The sequence below is a fragment of the Jaculus jaculus genome, chromosome 3, assembly GCF_020740685.1.
Source record: "Jaculus jaculus isolate mJacJac1 chromosome 3, mJacJac1.mat.Y.cur, whole genome shotgun sequence".
Classification (NCBI taxonomy): Eukaryota; Metazoa; Chordata; class Mammalia; order Rodentia; family Dipodidae; genus Jaculus; species Jaculus jaculus.
In genome coordinates this window covers 65,223,741-65,249,021 of record NC_059104.1, presented here as the reverse complement: position 1 = coordinate 65,249,021, position 25,281 = coordinate 65,223,741, and the positions used below count along the sequence as shown (strand labels likewise).

General features: G+C 44.1%; 1 protein-coding gene, 1 long non-coding RNA gene and 1 pseudogene across 2 annotated transcripts in view; 2 read left to right on the top strand and 1 right to left on the bottom strand.

The window, feature by feature from the left end:
* The window catches only part of Slc25a30 (solute carrier family 25 member 30), a 180,685-nt gene that overhangs the window by 81,393 nt on the left and 74,011 nt on the right, over positions 1–25,281 (bottom strand). The gene's annotated exons all lie outside the window — the stretch shown is intronic.
* LOC123459331 lies at positions 2,355–6,649 on the top strand. The gene is made up of 3 exons (XR_006636216.1): positions 2,355–2,689; positions 4,722–4,805; positions 6,040–6,649. It is a non-coding gene; the product is annotated as an uncharacterized LOC123459331 (long non-coding RNA).
* On the top strand, positions 7,033–10,093 carry LOC101603422 (annotated as a pseudogene).

The following is a 25,281-nucleotide window of genomic DNA, read 5'->3' as shown; positions in this document are numbered from 1 at the left end:
TTTCCTGGGCACTCACAGCAGACTCACCAAGAATACAACAGCAGTGTTCTGAGATCCAGAGAGAGAAACCCTGCCTCAGATGAAGTGGGGAGGCAGGCCTGATCCGAAAGCTGTCCTTCAACCTCCACATGTGCAGGCACACACACAATAAAATATGCATTAATATATCTTATATAACATAAAATCCTAATTAACTTGTGTCACTGGATATGCTATTCACGATGCCTCTCTGGCCCTGGGGAAGTCTCCTAAGGGGTCCAGAGGTGACTGGAGAGCCCATGGCGTCATTTAATACACAGGAGGAGGAACTAGGTATGAACTAGAGATAGCCGTCTACACAAAAAGAAATGGCTCTAATTTCACTGGGACTAGAAGCCCGAGAACTCACAGGCCGAGCATGGTGGCAGTCACTCCGAGAGCTCCCTGCCCAACCAGGTGGCTGCTAAGAGAGGAAGCGGCCTGGGGAGAGGAGAGCAGGGAAGGGCTGAATGGAAAGGCCCCATGAGGGCACCCAGAGAGGTTGGCAGCCACAGGCCTAATGGCAGGATATGTGGGGCATGATTTGGAAGGAAACTAAGATGGGGTCACCATTCAGACCCTCCTACCTCAGTTCCCTGTGCATGAACCAAGTTAAATAATGGCCAGCCTTATCTTTGTGCAACTATGTTCCAAAATTTTCCACTCCTGCTCCCAAGTCCCACCCTGCCCTGGTGACATTTCTCCCACAGGAAGAGAGAGTAGCTCCTGTGCCAGGGAAGGCCCAGCAGGGCCAAGCTGCAGGCTTGACCAGTCCCATCTGGTCTCCTCTGCAGCAGTTTCCAGCCTCGGTTCCTGCCCCAGGCCTGCCCAGCACATTCCCGGATTGGCCCTCTCATTGAGTTTCCACAGCACCAGTTTTTCTGGTTCCTTCCAGCATACTAAATTGACTCTTTGGGCTCTTGGTGACTTTGTTTTCCTCTGCCTAGAAAGTTTTCCTCCTAGATCCTGATGTGCAGTGCTTTCCCACGGTCTTGGTCTCTGCTCAAATACCACCCCCTTGGAGAGTCGGTCCATGACACACAGGCTCAGTTCCCCGACACTCTCACATCACCGCACTAGGGTTTTCTCGCTGTCTTTACCCCAGTTGAAATCCTGGGTGGGCTGTGTTTGGCAGTCTCTTGCCACTAGACCGCACCCTTGCTCGCTGCAGTACCTCACCCCTTCTTCCGCTCCTCTAAACAGTTAAATGTTGATGAGTGAATAAATTAGAACAAAGTGAGGTTCACATGAGTACTTGGAGGGTGCCAGGCAATTTAACAACAGCATCAATTATTTCTACTCTTTTAAAAAATACTTTTAAAAATTATTTATTTGAGAGCGACAGAATGAAAATGGACGTCAGGGCCTCCAGCCACTGCAAACGAACTCCAGACGCGTGCACCCCTTTGTGCATCTGGCTAACGTGAGTCCTGGGGTCCCTCGAACCGGGTCCTTAGGCTTCACAGGCAAGCGCTTAACCGCTAAGCCATCTCTCCAGCCCTATTACTCTTATTATAAGTTCTCTACTGTTGTAAGTCCGATCTACTGGACAAGATGATAAAAATGAACCCAAAATCAGGGTCCCCGATTTTTCAAGAAAGTCACCCTTATTTTTCTCTCTGTAACAAGAATAAGATCCAAACAAACCTGTCCAAGGTAGTTGTGCGCTGATGAAATCACAGGCCCCATGGCTCCCTGCTTACCAAAAATCTCTCGACTTTTCTGAACCCTCCCGCATATTTAAGAAATACAATAAAAAAGCCGGGCGTGGTGGCACATGCCTTTAATCCCAGCACTCGGAGGCAGAGGTAGGAGGATTGCTGTGAGTTCGAGGCCACCCTGAGACTCCATAGTTAATTCCAGGTCAGCCTGGGCTAGTGAGACCCTACCTCGAAAAACCAAAAAATAAAAAAAGCAAGCAAGAAAGAAATACAATAGGGTTCCTAGATGCTGCATAAAATCTCTTCTAATTAGAGACCCCTATCTCCTCCTACCTTTCTCACCTGCGCCTACAATAAAATCTAGTGGACTAAAGAGCAGCAGAGGCGGAGAGAGCCTAGAATCCTCCAGTTCCCAGATCACTAGATCAGCCACGCCCGCCTCCACATGGAAGCCCACTCTCCTCTGATTCAGCGCAGACTGACCAGCACTGGACCCTTGCTGCCCGCGCTGACAGCCCCAAGCCCTTCAGCTTAAAGCATCCTTAGGAGGAGGCGGTCTGGTCCGTCTTTTCAAAAAGCACCTGCACTGTACAAGGCGGAGGGGGGCGCGGGTGGGCCTCGTCCTCGCACCTTCAGCTCTGGGCTGGCTCTCGGAAGCTCCAGCAAAGGGTTCAGAACCCCCTCACCACGGATATCAGCGGGAGCCAAAGCCCGCCCACTTCCTGCTGGGGATGCCGCCCAGAAATCCGTCTTTTTCAAAACCTTTCCAAGTTCAGAAGACGCTCAGCGGAGCTTGGACACCTCCGCCTCCTACTGGGCCGCGCTTTTCCGCGCAGCAGTTGGAAGGAGTCCAGCGGATGCGCCGCGGCTTCCTACCCCGGCTGTCCCGACCCCACCCTGCGCCGCAGCCGCGACTCGGCTGCGCCCTCTGCCGGACACACAGGGAAACCTCAGCTTCGTCAACCCGGTGAAATGCAAAATAATGGAGCACAGTTTCCCATTACTATGAGGTGAGTACTACAAATCTGCCATGACGGATAAAAATCTGTCAGCACATGAACACATAAATAACAAATTAAATAAGAACAATTTTGGTTGGCGGTATAGCTCAGCGGTACCCCCTAAGTTCCATCAACAGCATGAAACAGAAAAACTTTTAATTAGAACACTATTAGCAAAACATTTTTGGGAGAAAAGGCGAACGCATACGTGGCTTACTCAGCAGTTTGGATCATCACTGAATACAGAGTAGAGTTGCTTCCCTAGGAGTTGACCAGACTTCAATTTTCAACAAATACTTATTGAGCGTACAGTAAATGCTAAGTATGCTCACACACGCACGTGTGTGTGTGTGTGTGTGTGTGTGTGTGTGTGTGTGGTGCTGGGGATGGAACCCTGGTCTCCTATGCTAAGCAAAGGCTAACACTGAGCTATATCACCTTCCATCAAGTTCTTTTCTGTCAATAGAACCAATATGGGCTAGAGAGATGACTCAGCAATTAAGGTGCTTGCCTGCAAAGCCTAAGGGTTGGGTTTGATTCCCGAATACCCACGTAAAGTCAGATGCACAAAGTGCACACACATATGAAGGTTAATCGCAGTGGCTAGAGGCCTGGTGCGTCCATTCTCTCTCTGCCTCTCTGTGTCAAATAAATTAATTAATTAAAAAAAATAGAACTAATCTAAGAAAGTCTCCCTTTGTGGAGTTTATACTCTAGTGGTAGTGGTAGTTACTAAACAGATAAATACCTACTTGGAATCCTGAAGCAAGAGGATTGCAAGTTCAAGGCTAGCCTGTACTAAACAGTGAGCTCTAGGCCATTTTGGACTACCATGTCTCAAAAAAAAATTAAAAATGGTGGGCAATGCTATAATGGAAAAGAATTGGGTTTTAGCCAGGTGTAGTGACATACACCTTTAATTCCAGCACTCCAGAGTCTGATGATGGAAGATTTCTGTGAGCTCACGGCCAGCCTGGGCTACAGGGTAAGTAAGGGGGCTGGAGAGATGGCTTAGTGGCTAGGGTGTTTGCCTGAAAAGTCAAAGGACCCAGGTTCCATTCTTCAGGACCCATGTAAGCCAGATGCACAAGGGGGCGCATGTGTTTTTTGCATTGGCTGGAGGCCCTGGCATCCCCATTCTCTCTCTCTCCTTTCTCTCTCTCAAATAAATACAAAATATTTTTTAAAAATTAGGGGCTGGAGAGATGGATCAGTGGTTAAGTCACCTGCTTGCAAAGCCTAACTACCTGGGTTCAATTCTCCTGTACTCAAGTAAAGCCAGATGCACAGTGCACACATGAATCTGGAGTTCATTTGCAATGGCTAAATGCCCTGGTGTGCCCATTTTCTCTATCTCTCTGTCCCTCTTCTATCTCTCTCTACTTATGAATAAACAAATAGAAGTATTTTGAAAGAAAAGAACATAAAGTGTCACGGAAATGGATTGTACAATCAAATGAAAGCATATTGACAGAGAAAAGTTTCAAGGACCAAGCTCCAGGGAACACCTTTAGAAGGTTGGATCTAGGAAGAGAAGGAGGGAAAGTCAGATAGTTTCAATGGCTGGGTAGAGCCAACAAGGAAGGATGAAATCAGGAGAGAAAACCAGGAGGAGGGCTCTGGAGAGATGGCTTAGTGGTTAAGGTGCTTGCCTGTGAAGTCAAAGAACCCAGGTTCAATTCCCCAGGACCCATGTAGGCCAGATGCACAAGGTAGTACATGTGTCTGGGGTTTGTTTACAGGGCCAAAGGCCCTGGTATACCTATTCTCTCTATCTGCCTCTTTCTCTCTCATTCTCTCTCTCTCAAATAAATAAAACAAAATAATTTTAAAAAGAAAACCAGGATGACTGTGTACATATTATTTTCTATAGAAGAAAGAGCTATCCCACTCCTGTTTCCTTACACAGGGAGAAGTTAGGCAGACTCTGTCTTTGTCAAGTTCTAGCTATAAGGAGGCCGTATGTTCATCTGAATTCATGCACGACTGCTCTACAAAGTAGAAGTAGGTATCTCACACTTGCTATTAATTCCTCCCACAGACTACAGGACAGGGCAAGTCACTGGGATGAGAGGCCCACGGGCCTTTGAAAGAGGAAAACCCTCTCTGGAGAGAGATAGGCGGGGTAAGTTTTTATTACTCATATTCTTGTCATTTCCTGCCACATTTCCAGCCACTGCCTTTGATTTCACCCACTTTTCTTTCTACTTTAGTATTTTCCCCCAGAAAGCATTATGGTTTCATCATTGATTTTGTTCCTATAATTCTATGATAACAAAAGCATCACCATGGGCTGGGAAAAGGCTCAATGGATAAAGGCGCTTGCTTGCAAAACCTGCTAGCCCAGATTGGATTCCCCAGTACCCCCATACAGACAGATGCACCACATGAATCTGGAGTTTGTTTGCAGTTGTAAGAGGCCCTGGCACACCTGTGCTTCGTCTCTTCCTCTCTCTAGTAAATACATTTTAAAAAATAATCACCATCAGTTCATATACTAATTTTTTTTTCTTGAGAGTTGCTGACATAAATGTCTAAGAAAATTTTATCTTCATCGTAGGAGGAAGGAAAGCTGAATCTTTCCCCTGAGGCCTTGCTATTGTACAGGGCAGAGCAATGCTATGCAGAATGGTGTCCAGCCCCTAGTCCCACGGTTCAGGAACACGGGAGAGTAGCCAAGTGGTAAACAAACAATAACACAACCCCCATGATGTCCAGAAATGTCAAGAGACTTGTAGAGTTGAACTTCTCAAAGCATAAGGTGCAAGGAGCCACCTGGGAACCTACTGAAGTGCACTTGGGTTACGGAGGCCTGGGAGGGGAGGGGCTGTAGTGCGACCAGGCTTTGCTGAGGCTACCAGGACTTGGAGAACCCAAGGATTTGGCAAATGACCAAAACACCTAAGGTCAAACTGGACACGGTGGCACATGCCTTTAATCTCAGCACTTGGGAGGCTGAGGTGGGAGGATTGCTGTGAGTTCGAGGCCAGCCTGAGAACTACAGAGTGAATTCCAGGTCAGCCTGGGCTAGAGGGAGAAAACAAAACTAAAACTTGAAAAGGTAAAAGTCCCTTCTGCTCAGATTGTACTGTAGAGAACTATTTACTACTGAGATTGTTTGGATGAACAGACGCATTTAACATGTAGAACTGGAATTGTAGTCCTTTCCACTTAATTATCCATGAAAGGAGATTAGAACTGACTCATCAGCTTGCTTGTTCTTGACTGTGGTGACATTACCTCTCATGTGCTGACCTGGGAGTGGCTTAGCAGCAGCCACAGTGACATTCCCTCAGTGCACCACATGGGACTCAAGAATGGCTGTGGCAGTGTGTGTCCGTGTTGTGTCCTTCTTTCAGAAGATGAAGGCACCCATCAGGGTGAAGTTTCTATAGGCCAAAGATGCCAGCAGAGGACGAGGAATGAGAAGAGACCTGGAGCAGACTCCCACTTCCCAGGAGGAACCAATTCTGCCAGTACCACGAGAGAATAAATGACTGTGCTTGAAGCTGCATGCGTGCACGTGCACACACACACATGCATACACACGCACACATGCATGCACACACATGCACACACACAAATAGCCACACTGAATCTTGCTAAATCTGATCCCAATGAATGGATCTAGAATGGGAGCTGAAAATCTCACTAGTGACACATTTGAAGAAATTGACAGGGATGCAAACACAATAGCATTTATCCCATGTCTCATCATATGATCTTTCAGCTGTAGGTTGCACTATTCCTGCATACCCATTCTCTCTTCCACAAATAAATAATAATTTTTCAAATAGCCCCCCCCAAATTAAAAAGGAACAAATCAAAGAAAGTGGAACACAGATAACACCTCAACGTTCTCCTCTGACCTGAAAATGCTCACACCGTGGCAAGCACACCCGTACATGCATGTGCAGACACACACACACACACTAAATAATTAATTGTTAAAAAAGTATTTTCTTGGGCTGGAGAGCTGGCTTAGCGATTAAATGCTTGCCTGTGAAGCCTAAGGACCCCGGTTCGAGGCTCGGTTCCCCAGGTCCCACGTTAGCCAGATGCACAAGGGGGCCGCACACGTCTGGAGTTCGTTTGCAGAGGCTGGAAGCCCTGGTGCGCCCATTCTCTCTCTCTCCCTCTATCTGTCCTTCTCTCTGTGTCTGTCACTCTCAAATAAATAAATAAAAAATTAAAAAAAAAAAGTATTTTCTTTGTGGTACTTTCTGTAGCCACCATCCTTGCTTCCTAAGCCTAGAAAGGCTGTTTAGGAAAGAAGAATGAGACACATACACGCACAGTAGCCTCGCAGCCTCCGCAGCCGAGGCCGGTCCCGGCTTTGTAGGTCGCTCAAGATGGCACAGCCACCCAGTGGGATCCACCTCAGTGCACTTTGCCCAAAGATTTTACATACAAATTCTACTAGTCATACTTGGCCATTCAGTGCAGTTGCTGAATTAATAGCTCAGGCTGGCCTTGAACTCATGGCCATCCTCCTACCTGGGCCTCCTGAGCACTGGGATTAAAGGTGTGCACCGTTACACCCTGAAGAAGCTTCCTACCGTAGATTTAATTATTTACTTGAGAGAGGAAGAAAAGAGTTTGGGTCCACCAGGGCCTCAGTGAACTCCCGACACATGCACTGCTTTATAACGCTTATAATCCTGATGTGAATGCTAAACAGATATGGATTGACAAGACAGTGATAAGTGAGCGAATCTGCTTGACATTCACTGATAATGGGAATGGCAAGGCAACAGATAAGTTGCATAAAATGCTGAGCTTTGGCTTCAGTGATAAAGTCACTGTGAACAGTCATGTCCCAGTTGGATTATATGGGAATGGCTTCAAGTCAGGGTCTATGCATTTGGGTAAAGATGCAATTGTTTTTACCAAGAATGGAGAAACCATGAGTGTGGGCTTCTTGTCACAGGCCTATTTGGAAGTCATAAAGGCAGAGCATGTTCTTGTCCCGATAGTGGCACCGACAGATGATTAATTTAACAGAATCAAAAGCAAGCCTTGCTGCAATTCTGGAACATTCTCTGTTTTCCACGTAAGAGAAGTTGCTGGCAGAACTTAATGCTATCATGGGTAAGAAGGGGACAAGGATCATCATTTGGAATCTTAGAAGCTACAAAAATGCAACAGAGTTTGACTTTGATAAGGATAAATAGGACATCAGGATTCCTGAGGATTTAGATGAGATTGCGGGGAAGAAAGGGTACAAGAAACAAGAAAGGATGGACCAAATTGCCCCTGAGAGTGACTATTCCTTGAGGGTGTAGTGCAGCACTTTATACCTAAAGCCAAGAATGCAGATCATTCTATGTGGACAGAAAGTGAAGACCCAGCTTGTGTTGAAGAGTCTTGCTTACATTGAACGCGATGTTTACCGACCAAAATTTCTAACTAAAACTGTACAAATTACTTTTGGATTCAACTGTAGAAATAAGGATCATTGTGGAATAATGATGTACCACAGAAATCGACTCATCAAAGCATATGAAAAAGTTGGATGTCAGTTAAAGGCAAACAACATGGGTGTTAGAGTTGTGGGAATTATAGAGTGTAATTTCCTTAAGCCAACTCATAACAAACAAGATTTTGACTACACTAATGAGTACAGGCTTACAATAACTGCACTAGGAGACAAACTGAATGATTATTGGAATCAAATGAAGGTGAAAAAAATGCAGAATATCCTATGAATTTGCCAATTGAAGACACAGAAGCGTCCTGATCAGACGTGGGATCAGTGTGATTCTTGTCTAAAGTAGCGAAAATTACTAGATGGGATAGATCAACTTCCAGAAAAATGGTATTGCTCCAGTAACCCTGACCCACAGTTCAGAAATTGTGAAGTTCCAGAGAGCCTGAAGATGAAGATCTAGTGCACCCCACTTATGAGAAGACCTACAAGAAGAACAACAGGGAGAGATTAAGGATCTGACAACCAGAAGTGATCCCTCAGATTAATCATGAAGTGTTGTTTCTGACACACCCTGTTTCAAGTCAGCGCTTTCCTCCAATGAAGGAAATTGTTCCAAGAACACATCTTTCACCACCAACAAGTTCCTTTACACCAAGGCTTGTGAATAATCATCGAGGTTCACCCCAATCTGAACCTGAGAACAGCCTGAAATGGAGATTTCCTCCTTGTTCATCAATTTTGAATGCAAAGAATCCAAGAGTAAGTAATCCAGTATTTGAAAAATCATCCTTGAAGGATGATGATGATGAAGACGTCATCATCTTGGAAGAAAACAGTACTCCCAAACCTGTAGTGGATCATGACGTTAAATTAGAACAGAGTCTTGTGGAACAGAGTAGTGTTCAGGTTGAACTTGTGGGTGATACTGAACCTTGTGGCCCCACTGGTTCCACAAGCACTCTGTCATCTAGTTGTGATCAGGGTACTATTACAGCCACACAGACAGACGCACCAAGTTTAATTGTTAAAAAGGAAGAAACTGTTGAAGATGAAATAGGTACAGGAAAGGACATAGTGATGCTGCCTTCCTGTGTGGAAGCTGAAGCAAAGGTCCAGGAAACCCATGTATCCTTGGATAAGTCTGCAGGCAGTGCTGATGGTCAGTTACAAGAACTAAGGAGTGAGCTGCTTCTGGTCATACAAGAGAAAGATAATTACAAGAGACAGTGTGATGTGTTTGCTGACCAAATCAAAGCACTGCAGCAAAGGATACTGGAACTGAATGACAAATACGTGAAGAAGGAGACTTGCCATCAGTCTACCAAAACTGATGCTGTGTTTTTACTTGAGAGCATTAATGGCAGGTCTGAAAGCCCAGACCATATGGTATCTCAGTACCAGCAAGCTTTGGAAGAGATAGAATGGCTGAAAAAACAATGCAGTGATCTGCAACACGTGAAGGCTGAATGCAGCTGGTGTTCTAACAGTGAGAATTAAAAACGAAATGGATGAAATGGCTGTGCAGCTTGATGATGTGTTCAGAAGACTGGACAAGTACATTGTGGAAAGGGACTGATATAAAAACGGGGTTGAATTATTGGAAGTGGAAAAAATCACAAATTCGATCTCAGTGTGAAGAATTTAAAACTGAAATTGAGCAACTGAAATCCACAAGTCAGCAGAGAGGAACTGATGTTTCAACTTCAAGTAACATTGAGGAGTCTGTAAATTTCATGGATGGGGAAAGCCTCAAACTTCGATTTCTTCGAGTGAATGTAGGACAGCTGCTTACCATGATCGTGCCTGATCCAAATCTTTAGCAAGTCAATTATGATGTTGACGTTGTGGATGAGATTTTAGGACAAGTTGTTGAACAAATGAGTGAAATCAGTAGTACCTAAAGTATGTTTCATGTGAAATAATAAAAGTATTTGCCCAGTTCTGGTTGTACAGCTTTCAAAATGCAAGCAGTTTCATGTAGGTGTGGCAGGTAAGAAACTGCAGAAGCTTATCTTTACTCTATGCATTCAAGTGTCACAATTACTGTGCACACAGAACTTTTGGAATACCTGTGAATTGTTGGTATCAGCAGCTGAGTAGCTAACTTACCTGTTTCGAATGTAAATATTTGTAATTAAGCCCACACATATTTTTTTTTATTGCCCCAGAGACCTTGGTGTTTTTCACCAAGAGCTTTTCAGGTGGTTCTTATGGTTTGTGCAATTTTTCTGGTTCCCTAAAATGTATTTTTCTTGAAATTGAGGGCTGTGGCACAATACAAGTGGAATTGTTCCTGCCTTTGACTTCTTCTAAATGAGCTGAGGAAGGTTTTAATAACAGCACATCCAGTAGTCTGGTTCTAAGGGGCTCGAGCATTTGAGCTTTGGCTCTTCTGTCTACCGACTCCTATCCTGAGAACTGTGTTCATGAGAGTAAGGGAGGCCAAAGCCGGCTCCGTTTTTGCTGGGTTTTTCACATACTGAGATTGCCAGTCGTTATTAAACACAAAGTGTTTTACAGGGCAAAGAAATGGTCTTTTAAAGTGTTAAAAATGTTGAATGACAACCATGTTTACTTTGAAGCCCATTTTTTTGGCTGTTTATTCAGCATGAAGTGAGTACAATAATTATTTAATATTTCTTTTTGTGAAATTTCCTGTACAGCCTTTTGTGGGATTACTGCAGGTTAATGTGAGTTGAGGAAGACTGTCTTCCTCAAACAAAACTGCATACCTTTTATTAAATTACAAATAGGTTTTATACCCTGGGGCTAAGGAACAATTGGCCTAGGTAGTGTTACATGCCATAAGATATGCTTGTACTGGTCTTATGTTTTGTGCAATCTTAAAGAGATGGCTTTCTATTAAGTACAAGACTGTACATAATTAAGAATCGTATTTTCCACAACTAAAATGTATGTTATTTTTTCCAAAGTTTTATCATTACTATTTATGTTTGCTTTTGTTTCTGAAAACTCAGTACATGTTCATTTTGTATGTTTAATTACACATCTGTCTTATATGATACTGAATTTTTACCATCTGGAAAGAGCAAATAAATGAAATTTGTTTTTATTTGCTTGATAAAAGTAATTGAAAGTGTATTTTTGGTATGAAGCTGATTTTCTGTCACAATTGTAACACCCAAAATTTAAAATACCTTGTAATAAAAACATATGATCGGGGCTGGAGAGATGGCTTAGCGGTTAAGTGCTTGCCTGTGAAGCCTAAGGACCCCGGTTCGAGGCTCGGTTTCCCAGGTCCCACGTTAGCCAGATGCACAAGGGGGCGCATGCATCTGGAGTTCGTTTGCAGAGGCTGGAAGCCCTGGCACACCCATTCTCTCTCTCTCTCCCTCTATCTGTCCTTCTCTCTGTGTCTGTCACTCTCAAATAAATAAATAAAAAATCAAAAATAAACATATGATGGCTAACTAAAAAAAAAAAAGAAGAAGAAGAAGAATGAGTGCTGGTCTCATGAGAATGCAGGAACTGCTGGGCTTGGTGGCGCATGCCTTTGGTCCCAGCACTCAAGAGGTAGAGGTAGGAGAATCACTGTGAGTTCAAGGCAAGCTGGGACTACTGAGTGAGTTCCAGGTCAGTTTAGACTAGACTAGAGTGAGAGCCTGTCTCAACAACAACAAGGAAAAGGATGGAGGAGGGGGACGATGTAGCTGTACCTTGCCTGCTGTGTGCCTGAAGGAGTCAAAGGCAGTGTCCAGACAGATAACTGCACACCTGTATTTATCATGTTTATATTCATATTATCTAAGTTAGGGAATCAGCCTAGGTGCTCCTCAGTAAATGAATGGATAAAGAAAATGTGCTGTATGTGCACAGTGGGGTGTTATTTTGCCATAATGAAAAGCTATTTGCAGAAAATTTGATGGAACTAGATCTTATGTTAAAGAAATAAGCCAAGCAAATACTGCGTGTCTTCCAGGTCAGCCTGGACTAGAGTGAGACCCTGCCTCAAAAAAAAAAACAAAAAACAAAACAATAGGGGTTGGAGAGATGGCTTAGCAGTTAAGGCATTTTGCCTACGAAGCCAAAGAACCCAGGTTCAATTCCCCAGGACCCATGTAAACCAGATGCACAAGGTGGCACATGCATCTGTAGTTTGTTTACAGTGGCTGAAGGTCCTGCCACACCCATTCTCTCCCTGCCCCCCCCTTTTTCTCTCTGAAATAAATAAAATAAATTTTAAAAAAAGAAAAGGTAAAATAGTCATCTATAATCTGTAACCCCCTCCTCATCCCCTTTCCCCTTTCCCTTTTGGAAGCTGGCTTAGCATTCTCTCCTCTATGCATAAAGGTTTACAGGTATGTCGACTACAGTTGGAGGTCAAGTATCATAAACCATTAGGAAGTCAAGTCGCTTGCCCACCGATAGAACCTTCACCTTTCAAACTGGCCCTTATCAGTAATAAAGATGACATTTTGGTCTCCATATGTTGGCTTGTTGCTCTTCTATCTTCAGTGTTTCAGAAGCCAGGTGACAACGCGGGATGTCAGTATTGTGGTCTTCAAAGACCTCAGCATGGTCATGTGGCTAAGTGTTAACAGTTTGACACTGCCACTAAGAAAGCAGCCATTAAGTCTGGCATGGTGACACACACGCACTCACAAAGGGAAAACATGAGCATCAACGTCATTCTTGGCTACATAATGAGTTCAAGGCCAAGTGTGGTGGTACACACCTGTAATCCTGTAAACCCAGTTGCTGGCAAGGCTGAGGTAGGAAAATCACCAGCCCCAGGCTGATGTGGGCTGTTTCAGTACATCCTGCCAAAGGTAACAGACATAAAGATGGGGTAGAGGGAGGGGATAAAAAGCCATTAAAGGTAGTCTAGAAATTATAAAATTTATTTTGAGTATTGTCTTAGTTGTCTGTGGCAACATCTTTTAAATTAAAGCATTCCATTCTCATCTGAGGAAGGCTTATGAGACTCTGGAGGTAAACAGAGCAAAAAGTCAGTCCTGGGTGGTGAAATTTACAAGGCCCCTCCCTAAAGTCCTGCAGCCTACAGGTGTGCAGTGAGCGCTAAGCGCGGGGCTTTCATGAGTCACGTGTCCTGAGTGGTCAGCCATGCTGGATGAGCTTTTCAGAGATGTCGCTGCCCATGCTTCTGTAGCCCCTCACTCACACTCCTGGAAGTAACCCCAATAAACTCACTGGTTCACTAAGCTAGACTGGGGTGAAATTGTTTTCTCTGGTTTTGATACCCCATCTGCCATGAACAGACATTTTAGTCATTTCTCCCCAGGAAGAGTTAACACTGCATTTTGGAAACTTTTATTATTCTGTTAAGGAATGGGCGGATATGTGGATTACATTTGTCTGAGTCAGATTCAGTTTTTAGCATTTCAACCTTCTGCTATCACACAGCTTGTTGGGCTGTTGAACTGAGCTGTCGCATGCATGTCCAGACTCATGTTACTTCCAACAAGCACTCTGTCATGTTTGGGCTATGCATTTAGCAAGCAGCGGTGAGCCTGGTGCATAGTCATTGCTGCCTACATATTCACTAAAGGTTTTAACAAAAATTAATTCTACCTGAGATTATGTATATAGGTACAGAGAATATATATGGATGGATATTTTTGGTGCAGAGACTAAACCCAGGGCATGGTGCATACTACCACTGAACTACACCCTCAGCATGAATCAAGTTTGTTTGTTTTTTTTTTTTTTTTTGTATGAGAGAGAAAGAGGGAGAGAGAGAGAGAGAGAATGGATGCACCAGGGCCTTTAGCTACTGCAAATGAATTCCAGATGTGTATGTCCTCCCCTTGTGCATGTGTGGACCCTGCAGATTTGAACATAAATTCTTATGCTTCACAAGCAAGCACCTAATCAGCCCATGAATCAATTCTTATCAGAAGCTCTGGTACTAGTAAAAAAAAAAAAAAAAAAAAACTTTGGTAGAAATAATTGCCTTGGAGAAAATATTTTAAGTCACCTTATAATAGAAATGGGAGGTCTAAAGGACAGAAAAAGAGATAAACTACCTGTGTATCACCTGGTATTTGTCAGGGATTTTTGCTGTTTCCTAAATTGATGGGAAAGATGAGCAGTGGAGCTGCAAATGAAGGAGAAAGACTAGCCAGTGAGGCAGCTGGGATGGACGACTCTGAGAAGTCCTGGTGTGTGGCTGGTGACCCGTTCAGAACAGAGACATCCAGAGTTCAGTATGACACTGTATGATGGAGACTTAACATTCTTACTTCTCACCATAGCTGGCAGCAATGAGAATATAAGCACCAGAGGCAATCTAGGGAATGGCCTTGCCTTTCCACAGAGGATATGTGCCGCCTTTCTCAAGGATAAGAGCCTCCAGCAGATATCTGGTATAGAAACAGTCCTTGGGAAAGATAGATAGAAGACTATTCTGCCATTTCAGACTGAAAGGTAGTTTTGTCTTTGGATCCATCCAGATCTCGGAAAGCTGTGTAAAGCAAGACCACTTTGTTCTGCCTACAAGTAGCATTATTTTCACAGGCCTGGCATGGTGGTGCATGCCTTTAATGCCAGCACTCAGGAGGCAGATGTAGGAGGATCACTGAGAGTTCAAGGCCACCCTGATACTACATCATGAATTCCAGGTCAGCTTGGACTACAGTAAAACCCTACCTTGCAAAACCAAAAAAAAAAAAAAAAAAAAGAATTATTTTCACAGAGTTGAATGAGAAGGTTTGGCCTATGTGGAAGGAAGTTACAAGGCATAAGCTATATGCAACCCATTACTAAATTTTCTCTAGGGCTTTTATTGAGACTAATCACATAATGAGAACCCATGGGGAAAATGCCTTGTGTGTCTCATTATCAGACACTTTTTTTTCAAAAAAAATAGTTGTGCCTGAAATATTTGCTTTTAAACAGAAATCATGACAAGTTTTTAAAAAGTTTTTATTCTGAGGCAGAATCCTGCTAAGTTGTTTGAGATGGTGGCCTTGAACTCAAGATACTTCTCCTTTAGCTTTCTTGGTAGCTGAGATTACAGTTTGCACCATCAGGCCCAGTTTTAATGGTGACTAATAATCAGTTATATTCCTTCCGTTGGTTGCTAAAAGCTCCCATTAAAATGTATAGCCCTACTGTATAGGACTTGGTGACACATACTTGCCACCTTCTTATTCCTGGCTTCCTCTGTTTCATTGCATTTTTGGTATATACCAAATAACTCAATAATTTTTAAATTTTATTTATTTGCACATGTATGTGTTGGTGTATGTATGCCACTTCAAATTAACACCAGACATTTGTGCTTTGAGTCTGGCTCTGTGGGTGGCTTGGGAATTGAACTCAGGCCAGCAGGCTTTGTAAGCAAGAGTTTTTAACCACTTAGCAAACTTCTCTGCCCCTCCTAATTCATTTTCTTGAAGAAGGCTGAGCTGCATATATATAAGAGCTGCTGCCAATATTTTTCAAGGTAGGCAGGTAATAATAGAAAGCAATTCACAAACTCTCCAAATTATGTGATCTCTAATTTCTATTCATATGCTCTCTATTTGAAGGCATGGAAAGTAGAGATAAGCTATCTTTTTCCTGCAGCAAGTTGGCAATAATTAATTCAATTCTGCACTGTAAGAAGTACTAGCCACTATTTTTTGGAACATAACTTATGAGTCCATATTCAGATCAAAATAGTGGTAGGTCAGCTGCATATGCACATGTGTGTGCACACATATGGAGGTATCAGGAAATCTATTAACTCCCAGCCACAGAAGTTGTATATAAAACTCCTTTCTCTTGTTTTAGGAATAAATGCCTCTTATTTCTTCAGAAAATTTTACTTATAAATTGCCACACATAGCCTGTATAGTTCCCACTCTTTATTTGCATTACTGTCTAGCACCTATGGGAAAAGAGTGCTCTATACTACAAATGCACAAACAGCACTGAGGCAAATATACAGGCATTAGAGTTAGTGCTGAAGTCCGCTGTCCTCTCACTGTTCCCTGGCCCAGCTACCTCCCACAGCTAGCCTGTTATCATCTCAGTGCCTGTCCCTCCAGACTCTAGGGTGCCCTTTTGCAAAGATATATGTGTAGCCATATGTTGATTTTTATTATGTGCAACTGTGGGTTAAAGTAAGAGATGTGAGGGCTCCTCTGCTACATGCTACTTTTAAATGTTTTCTTTGAAAACTTCCACAATTAGAGACAATAAACCATGGTAATTCCCTCCCCCCCCCCACTTTCCCCTTTGAAACTCCACTCTACATCACATCCCCTCCTCTCTCAATTAGCCTCTCTCTTATTTTGATGTCATCATCTTTTCCTCCTATTATGATGGTCTTGTGTAGGTAGTGTCAGGCACTGTGAGGTCATGGAAATCCAGGTCATTTTGTGTCAGGAAAAGTGTATTGTAAGCAGTCCTCTCATTCCTTTGGCTCTTACATTCTTTCCACCTCCTCTTCTGCCATGGATCCTGAGCCTTGGAAGGTGTTATAGAGATGTTTCAGTGTTGAACATTCCTCTGTCACTTCATCTCAGCACCATGGTGCCTTCTGAGTCATCCCAAGGTCACTACTATCTGAAAAGAGAAGCTTCCCTAACCAAAAGTGAGAGTAGAATTAATGCATGGGTATGAACATTAAGAGAAGTTCTCAGCAGGCAGTTTAGTGAGCACAGTATATACATTTAGCCAGATACCAGCAGACGTTACACCACTAGGGCTAATGATTCCCCCATCATAGCTTTTCAATACCATGCACATATTCCCTCCCATGAAGTGGGCCTCCAATCCAATTAGAAAGTAGTTGATTTCTCCCATAACATACATGCCACTACTGTACCTGTTGACTCATTTGGCCTGGCTGGCCAAACTTAAGGCTTGCAGTGTCCACTGTTATCTCCACTGGTGATTTCTGTCTCTTCCATGCTTCCACTCTTGCATGCAGTATAGCTCTTTCTGGCTTCCTGTCACCTGGTCTACATAGAGGAGGTTTTCAGCTCAGCTCTAGCAGGATTTCTCAGTGACCTTGTAGCCCAAGCAATGGAGTGTTTAGCAACAGAGTCTTCCTATCTGATGCAGTCAGGTCCACATTCCTGGCTGAAATCACCTGACCAACAGCAGCTTTTTGGGGAACAAAGGTTTATTTTGGCTTACAGACTCAAGGGGACGCTCCATGATGGCAGGGAAAATGATGACATGAGCAGAGGGTGGATATCACCCCCTGGCCCACATAAGGCAGACAACAGGAACAGAAGAGTGTGCCAAACACTGGCAAGGGGAAACTGGCTATAATACCCATAAGCCTGCCCCCAACCTTCCAGGAGGTGTTAATCCCCAAATCTCCATCAGCTGGGAACCTAGCATTCAGAACACCTAAGTTTATGGGGGACATCTGAATCAAACCACCACACCATCTATTTCTGGTGGGAAACCAAGAGCCTTGGAAATGGCCTGTAAAGTTTTGGGGGAAATCAGGGACTTGCCTGGCAAACAACTCCCTGGAAGGTATCCCATCCCTGACACTGAATATTTTCTAGTAACAATCTATGGCTTTTGGGTGTGCCATTGCCCCAAAAAGTAGGTTTTCATATGACTTATTCATACCCTCTTAGATTTTGATTACCCCCCTTTCCTTTACTCAATCTCTCCCCCTGACCTTACTTAGGCCTTTACACCCCTATTAATCTGTTCTTCTACTTGCATATATACAATACTATCCTCTTGGGTACCCCTCCCTCCCTTTCTATTCCCTTTAGATCCCCTTTCTAACTTAGTAGCTTCTGCTACTGAATTTTATTCCAACTCACATCATGGTCCAATCATTTTAGCTATGATCCACATATGAGACAGAACATGTGACATTTAGCTTACTGAACCTGAGTTTCCTCACTAAGTATAGTCTTTTAATGTTATATGTTTTAGAGCACTTTTCTTGCTCCAAGAGAAGAGCTCTTTTCTGTATTTACTTACCCACACAACCTTTCATCTTTATTTTTTAGACAATGCACTACAGAAACCTAAGTTGCAAGTCATAAGGAAATTTAGAGGTGACTTCTGGTCAAGATAGCATCCAACTGACCCAGGCTTCAGCTCCTAGGTACAAGGATGTGGTTAACACCCACAATGAGCTATTGATCAGAGAGACCTACAAGGTCTCCCAAAACAAGACAGACTTCTGTCAGAGCACTTGATTACTCACCAGAGGTTAATAGTAAGACCTTACTGCAGAAGACACCATATGATGTCAGCACAGAGTATGGAGAGACCTTTCTGGAATCTGGAAGAGAACCAGTCCCCATACAGCTAGCTCATATAGTGTTAGAAGGCACTACATGAGCTATCAGGGGCAAGCAGCCAACATCTGTTTGAGCAACTCAAGATCTAAGCTACTCAGAAGCAAACAACCTGATGGGATGCTCACACAAGTGCAATAGTGGCACACAGTCATGGTGGGTAACCAGTTGCTCTTGGATTGGCTAACAGATCTGCTCAGTGGAAAGGAAACCATATCTGGAACTGGGAAACAAGTCAGAGTCATATCCAGATAATGATTTTGCTTTCCAGTATCAAGCTCCCACTAATCTTGGGCTATAAGAGGGTCTACACCCATTAAATTTTCTCTAAATTAATAATGGTTATTTCATTTAACCTGTGCTAACTTCACTCTCCATTGGAGAATCTGCTTCTCTTTTTCAGATGAGAGCTGGACCTGAGTTGATAAAAGACCCAGGGCACTCCACCCTGGCCCCAGCTGAAACCACAAAGAAACTGGAGAAATGAGCAAGAGTGCTGCTTTCTCAGTGAATCTGATATCAGCACAAGGGTGAAGGAGATAGAGACTGAGGACACTCACCTACCAAACTAGAGATCCAGAGGCCCCTACATGCCCATCATTGAAGTAGTCTTAAAATGCACCCAGCAGAATTTTGTGGAAGAGGGGGTGGAAATATTGTTAAGAGTCACAAGTTGGGATATTATACACAGAGACATTGCCTCTCCCCAGTAAGTGACAGCTGCCCCCACAATACACAACCCACAATCCCCATGGGGATGACCTACATCCCCAAAAGGGAGGGTCAGGGGGGACAGGGATGAGGGAAAGGATGGTACCAGCATGTGTTGTTTACACACTAAGTGTGTCCATAACTAATAAAAATAAATAAGTAGAATAAAAGAAATTCAGACATTCTGATTATACAAGGAAGAAAAGCTCACAGCATTGCTGGAATATGGCACTAATCTGTTATTATTTTTTTGTTATTAGTCTTGGGTTAAAGTCTGTTCATTTAACAGTCTGTGCCAGGAACCAGGAACAACAATGGTGTGGTAGTTTGAATCAGATGTCTGCATAAGTGCATGTGTTTTGAATGTTTGGTCCCAGCTGGTGGATTTGGGAGGAGTAGGCTTGCTGGAGGAGGTGGGTTCCTGGTGGTGGGTTTTGGGGTGTCCTAACCAGCTTCCTCTTACCAGAGCTCAGCTCACTCCCTTGCTGCTGTTTTCTACCTGCTGTGATAGGAGGTAAGTCCAGTCTCTTGTTCTGTCATCTTTTTCCTGCCATCATCCACTCAAGGCTTTAAGCCAAAATAAACTCATTGTTCCCATAAGCTGCTTTTGGTTGGGTATTGTATTCCAGCAATGCAAAGGAAACCATACCAGAAAATTATAACCAGAGGAATGGAGTCATTGCTGCTAGAAACCTGACCATGTAGCTTTTGCTTTTTTTTTTTTTTTTTTTGTAACTGATTTGTGGGAGGAACATGGAAGGAGTTTGAAACTCTGGATTTGGGGAGATAGTTCAGTGGCTGAAGTCTGCCAATCCATGTTCAATTCCCCAGTACCCATGCAAAGCCAGAAGTCCAAAGGGGTGCATGGCTCTGGAGTTCATTTGCAGCAGCAGGAGGCTCTGGGGTACCCATATCTCCCCCATCCCATTCTCTCTTTCTCTTCACGAATAAGTAAAAAATAATACAAAGCTTTAGACGAGATGCCTTGTAGAACTGTAAGCAGAGCTTGATGGACCATTCTGGTAAGAATTGAAAGAACTAAATGCAGAAAGAACAGTGGACTGTGAGGCTTGGCCTATGAGGGAAAAAAGCTTTGTCCAGATTGGGTTAGAGACTGTCTGTGTGAGAGACTGGTTGAGTTCTTCCTGTGTCCTGAGAACTTGAGCATGGTTGAGTTTAGAGGAAATGAAGTGGTGTGAACAGAAGGATATAGCACAGAAAGAAATGAAAGAGCCCACCTCAGTTGCAATTACTTGAGAGACTGCAACCACTGTGATGGGGCCAGCTGACCTGCCCTGGAACTGCAGGAAGGCTCCTGATGCTCTTTTGGAAAGTGGGGGAGGGACTGAGGGAAGAATGCTGAAGAAGTTTTCCTGCTTTTCAAAGTTGCTTATATCCTTCCCTGGGTTAATAAATTTGGTAGTCCATCTAGTACTGGTTTTAGAGAGAGGGTCATTGAATTTGCAGCATGGCTTTGGGGGTATGGCCCCTAGGCAATGTGGAACAGGGTCACAATCCCTGAACAGAGGTCATGATGAGACTCCAGGACTTTGGAGATGCCAGGACTATATGTGGGCTGCCAAGGAGAGCTGCTGGCTGGAGAGGCCAGGCTGTAAACAGCCCAGATGGAGGGGCAGAATTGGAACCCCAGAGACTTTGCCGCTCACTGGTCCCAGATATCAGACATGGAGCTATAGGATTTGTTATTTGTCCTGCTTACTTTAGATATTACATTGGTATAATATGTTCTTGTTACCCATGCTTTTGCAGTAATGTTTGTTCTATGCTATTATGTATACTTAGTGTTTGGGGGCTAGGGAGATGGTCTAGCGGTTAGATGTACTTGCTTGCAAAGTCTGCTGGCCTGGGTTTAATTGCCAGGTACACAGTGGTGCATGAGTCTGGAGTTGGCTTGCAGTAGTAAACGGCCTTGGCACATCCACATTCTCTCCCCTTGCAAATGAGTAAATACTATTTTATTTTTTTTTTAAATATTTTTTGTTCATTTTTTATTTATTTATTTGAGAGCGACAGACACAGAGAGAAAGACAGATAGAGGGAGAGAGAGAGAGAGAATGGGTGCGCCAGGGCTTCCAGCCTCTGCAAACGAACTCCAGACGCGTGCGCCCCCTTGTGCATCTGGCTAACGTGGGACCTGGGGAACCGAGCCTCGAACCGGGGTCCTTAGGCTTCACAGGCGAGCGCTTAACCGCTAAGCCACCTCTCCAGCCCAGTAAATACTATTTTAAATAATGGTGTTTTGATTTTACGGGCTCACACTTGGGAAATCTTGGACTTTCAGGCAGTGTTGGGGTTGACAAGAGCATGGGGCCTGGAGCAAGCAGGTACTGTGTTTCAGTGGCTGAGTGCTGGATAGACAGGAATATGGGGACTTCGCTCTCCATTATCAAGCTCCCACCAATCGTGGGCTCCAAGAGGGCCTACACCTATTAAATTCTCTTAAAAAAAAAAAAGCAAAGATTATCTCATTTATCTGAAGCTAACTTCACTCTTTGTTGGAGAATTTGCTTCTCTTTTTCAGATGGACACAGGTTCTAAGAAGAGAACCAGCCCATCACACCTCAAAAGGGCCCCAGCTGAAACTAAGAGTATTTGGGAAAATGAGCAAGAGTGCTGCTTTCTTGGTGAACCTGGTGGCAGCACAAGGGTGAAGGAGATCGACACAGAGAACACTCAACTCCTACCAAACCAGATATCCAGAGACACAGAGGCTCCCAAGACCTCATCACTGAAGCAGACCTAAAATGAACCCAGCATGGCTCGGGGAAATTTGCAAAAAAGGGGGTGGAAAGATTGTTAGAGCCACATATTGGGTCATCGTGCACAGAAACATTGCCTCTTACCCAAAACTGATGGCTAACCCCAAAATGCAATGCCCACATTCCCCAACCAGGAGAGTCCCTGCAGAGGGGGAGGGCAGGGAGGAGGCTAACAATGGTACCAACATGACTGTATACATTGTGTACATAACTGGAAAAAAAAGAATATGGCGATTAGTGGATTTAGCCAGCTGTGGTGGTGCACGCCTTTAGTTCCAGCACTCAGGAGGCAGAAGTAGGAGGATCACTGTGAGTTCGAGGCCACCCTGAGACTACATAGTGAATTCCAGGTCAGCCTGAGCTAGAGTGAGACCCTACCTCAAAAAGAAAAAGAAAAAGACTATGGGGGCTGGATTGAACAGGTAGAGCGCTGCAGTGGCTGAGTGCTGGGATTGTGTTCAGAGCCTGAACAAGGCTGGCATGGCAGCTGCTGACTGCACTCCAAGCAATTGCTGCTGGCAGTGGGGACAGCCCTCATTTATAGGCTGGAAAAAACGTGACAGGTCTTGTGGCTGTTTAATGTTGTTTTAAGCGATGGAGTTCACAAGATTGAATTTGAACATGGGACCACATCAGGCAAACACATAGTATATGTACATGGGAAGGAAGAGATAAGGCGGAAAAATGGAAGTTCAGGGATGGGAGATTGCTCAGTGGTTAAAGGTTCTTACTTGAAAGCCTGACAGCCTGGGTTCAATTTCCCAGGAACAACAGCCAGATGCACAGAGTGGTGCGTGCATATGAAGTTTATTTGCAGGGGCAAGAGGTTCTGGTGCGCACATTCTCATTTGCTTTCTCTCCTTGCAAATGAATATATAAAAAATGTTTTTAAAAATAGTCTTAGTGTCCAGGCGTGGTGGCGCACACCTTTAACCCCAGCACTCAAGAGGCAGAGGTAGGAGGATCGCCGTGAGTTCGAGGCCACCCTAATACTACATAGTTAATTCCAGGTCAGTCTGAGTCAGAGTGAGATCCTACCTCAAAAAACCAAACAAACAAAAATGGGCTTAGTGGTTAAGGTGCTTGCCCAGTAAAGCCAAAGGACCCAGGTTTGATTCCCCAGTATCCATAAAAGTAAGGCCAGATGCACAAGGTGGTACATGTGTCTGGAGTTTGTTTGTAGTGGCTAGGGACCCCAGTGAGCCCATTGTCTCTCTAAAATAAAGAAATAATTTTTTATTTTTGTTTTTTTCCAAGGTAGGGTCTCACTCTAGCCCAGGCTGACCTGGAATTCACTATGTAGTCTCAGGGTGGCCTTGAGCTCATGGCTCTCCTCCTACCTCTGCCTCCCAAGTGTTGGGATTAAAGGCGTGCACCACCATGCCTGGCTAAAAAAAAAATTTTTAAGGGCTCGAGTGCTGGCTCAGCAGTTAAGGCACTTGTCTATAAAGCCTAACGATCCAGGTTCAATTACCCAGTACCCACATAAAGCCAGATGCACAAAGTGGTGCATGCATCTAGAGTTAGTTTACAGTGGCTAGAGACCCTGGCATGCCCATACATTCTTTCTCTCTCTAAAAGAAAATGAAAAAAAAGCCAAAACAAACGAGCAAGGCAAATATCCATTCACATTGGGTGTGGGTGAGTCAAGACCATCATCCCAGCCACTCAGAAGACAAGATAACTTCTACCAGCTGAGGCCAGTTGCTACAGTTGGACTACAGAGTGAGACTTGCCATCAAGCTTGGCAAGGAAGTGCCTTTAACCACTGAACCATCTCTCCAGTCCCTGAAGGTTTTTTTTTGTTGTTGTTTTGAGGCAGGGTCTCACTGTAGCACAGGCTAACTTGGAACTCACTATGCAATCTCAGGCTGGCCTCAAACTCACAGCAATCCCTGTACCCTTGCCTCCTGAGTGCTGAAATTAAAGGCATATGCCACCATACCTGGCAGTTTTATTATTATTTTTTGCAACAGTCTCACCTTGAACTCATAATGATCCTCCTATCTCTGCTTCCTAAGTGCTGGGATTAAAGGTATGCACTACCATACCTGGCTCAAATAAATATTTTTTTCAAATATTTTATATTTATTTATGTATTTACTTATTTATGTGAGATGGAGAAAGAGGCAGAGAGAGAGAATGGTGTGCCAGGGCTTCCAGCCACTGCAAATGAACTCCAGATGCATGGGCTTCCTTGTGCATCTGGTTTATCTGAGTTCTGGGAAATCGAACTGAGGTCCTTTGGCTTTGCAGGCAAGTGCCTTTGAGAGATGGCTTAGCCATTAAGGCACTTGCCTGCGAAGCCTAAGGACCCATGTTTTATCTCTCTCCAGATCCCACATAAGCCAGATGCATAAAGGTGAGGCAAGTGCAAGGTCACACATGCCCACTAGGTGGCACAAGCATCTGGAGTTGATTGCAGTGGCTGAGGTCCTGGCATACCAGTTCTCTCTCCCAATCTCTCTCTCTTACTGGCTCACTTTCTCTAAAAAAATTAAAAAAACAAACAAACGAAATAAAGCTTTGGGGCCAGGCATCGTGTTGCATGCCTTTAATCCCAGCACTTGAGAGGCAGAGTGTGGTGGTTTGATCCAGGTGTCCCCCATAAACTTAGGTGTTCTGAATGCTAGGTTCCCAGATGATGGAGATTTGGGAACTAACTACTCCTGGAGGCAGTGTATTGTTGGGGGCGGGCTTATGGGTATTATAGCCAGTTTCCCTTACCAGTGTTTGGCACACTCTCCTGTTCCTATGGGCCAGGGGGTGATGTCCACCCTCTGCTCATGCCATCGTTTTCCCCTGCCATTATGGAGCTTGCCCTTGAGTCTGGAAGCCAAAATAAGCCCTCCCCCCTTTTTTCCCAAAAAGCTGCTCTTGGTTGGGTGATTTCTGCCAGCAATGAGAACCTGACTGCAACACAGTGGTAGGAGGATTGCTGTGAGTTCAAGACCATCCTGAAACTACATAGCGAATTCCAGGTTAGTATGGGCTAGAGTGAGACCCTAAAAAAGAGAATAAAACTTTGCCAGGCATGGTGTGTGTCTGCAAAGGCATGGTGAGACTTTCAAAAGAACATAAGACTTCAGGGGCTGGAGAGATGGTTCGGTGGTTAAATACTTGCTTGCCAAGCCTGATGGCATCTGTTACCCTGTAGCCCAACTGGCAGTAACTGTCCTCAAGTGGTAGCAATTCTCTTGTCTCCCAAGTGCCTGGAGTGAGACCCTCTGGAAGAAAAAAAAACAAAAAAAAAACAAAAAACCAACCAACCAACAAAAAACCCTTCATTCAGCTATCTTAGAGTGAAGGGTTCAGACAACAGGAGCAGCCCAGTTTTCTCTTCCTTCCTAACCACTTCCCGTCACAATTCCCTTATCACAGCCCAACTGCACTGCCTCACTTCTTATTAATCAGACTCCATTCTGAGTG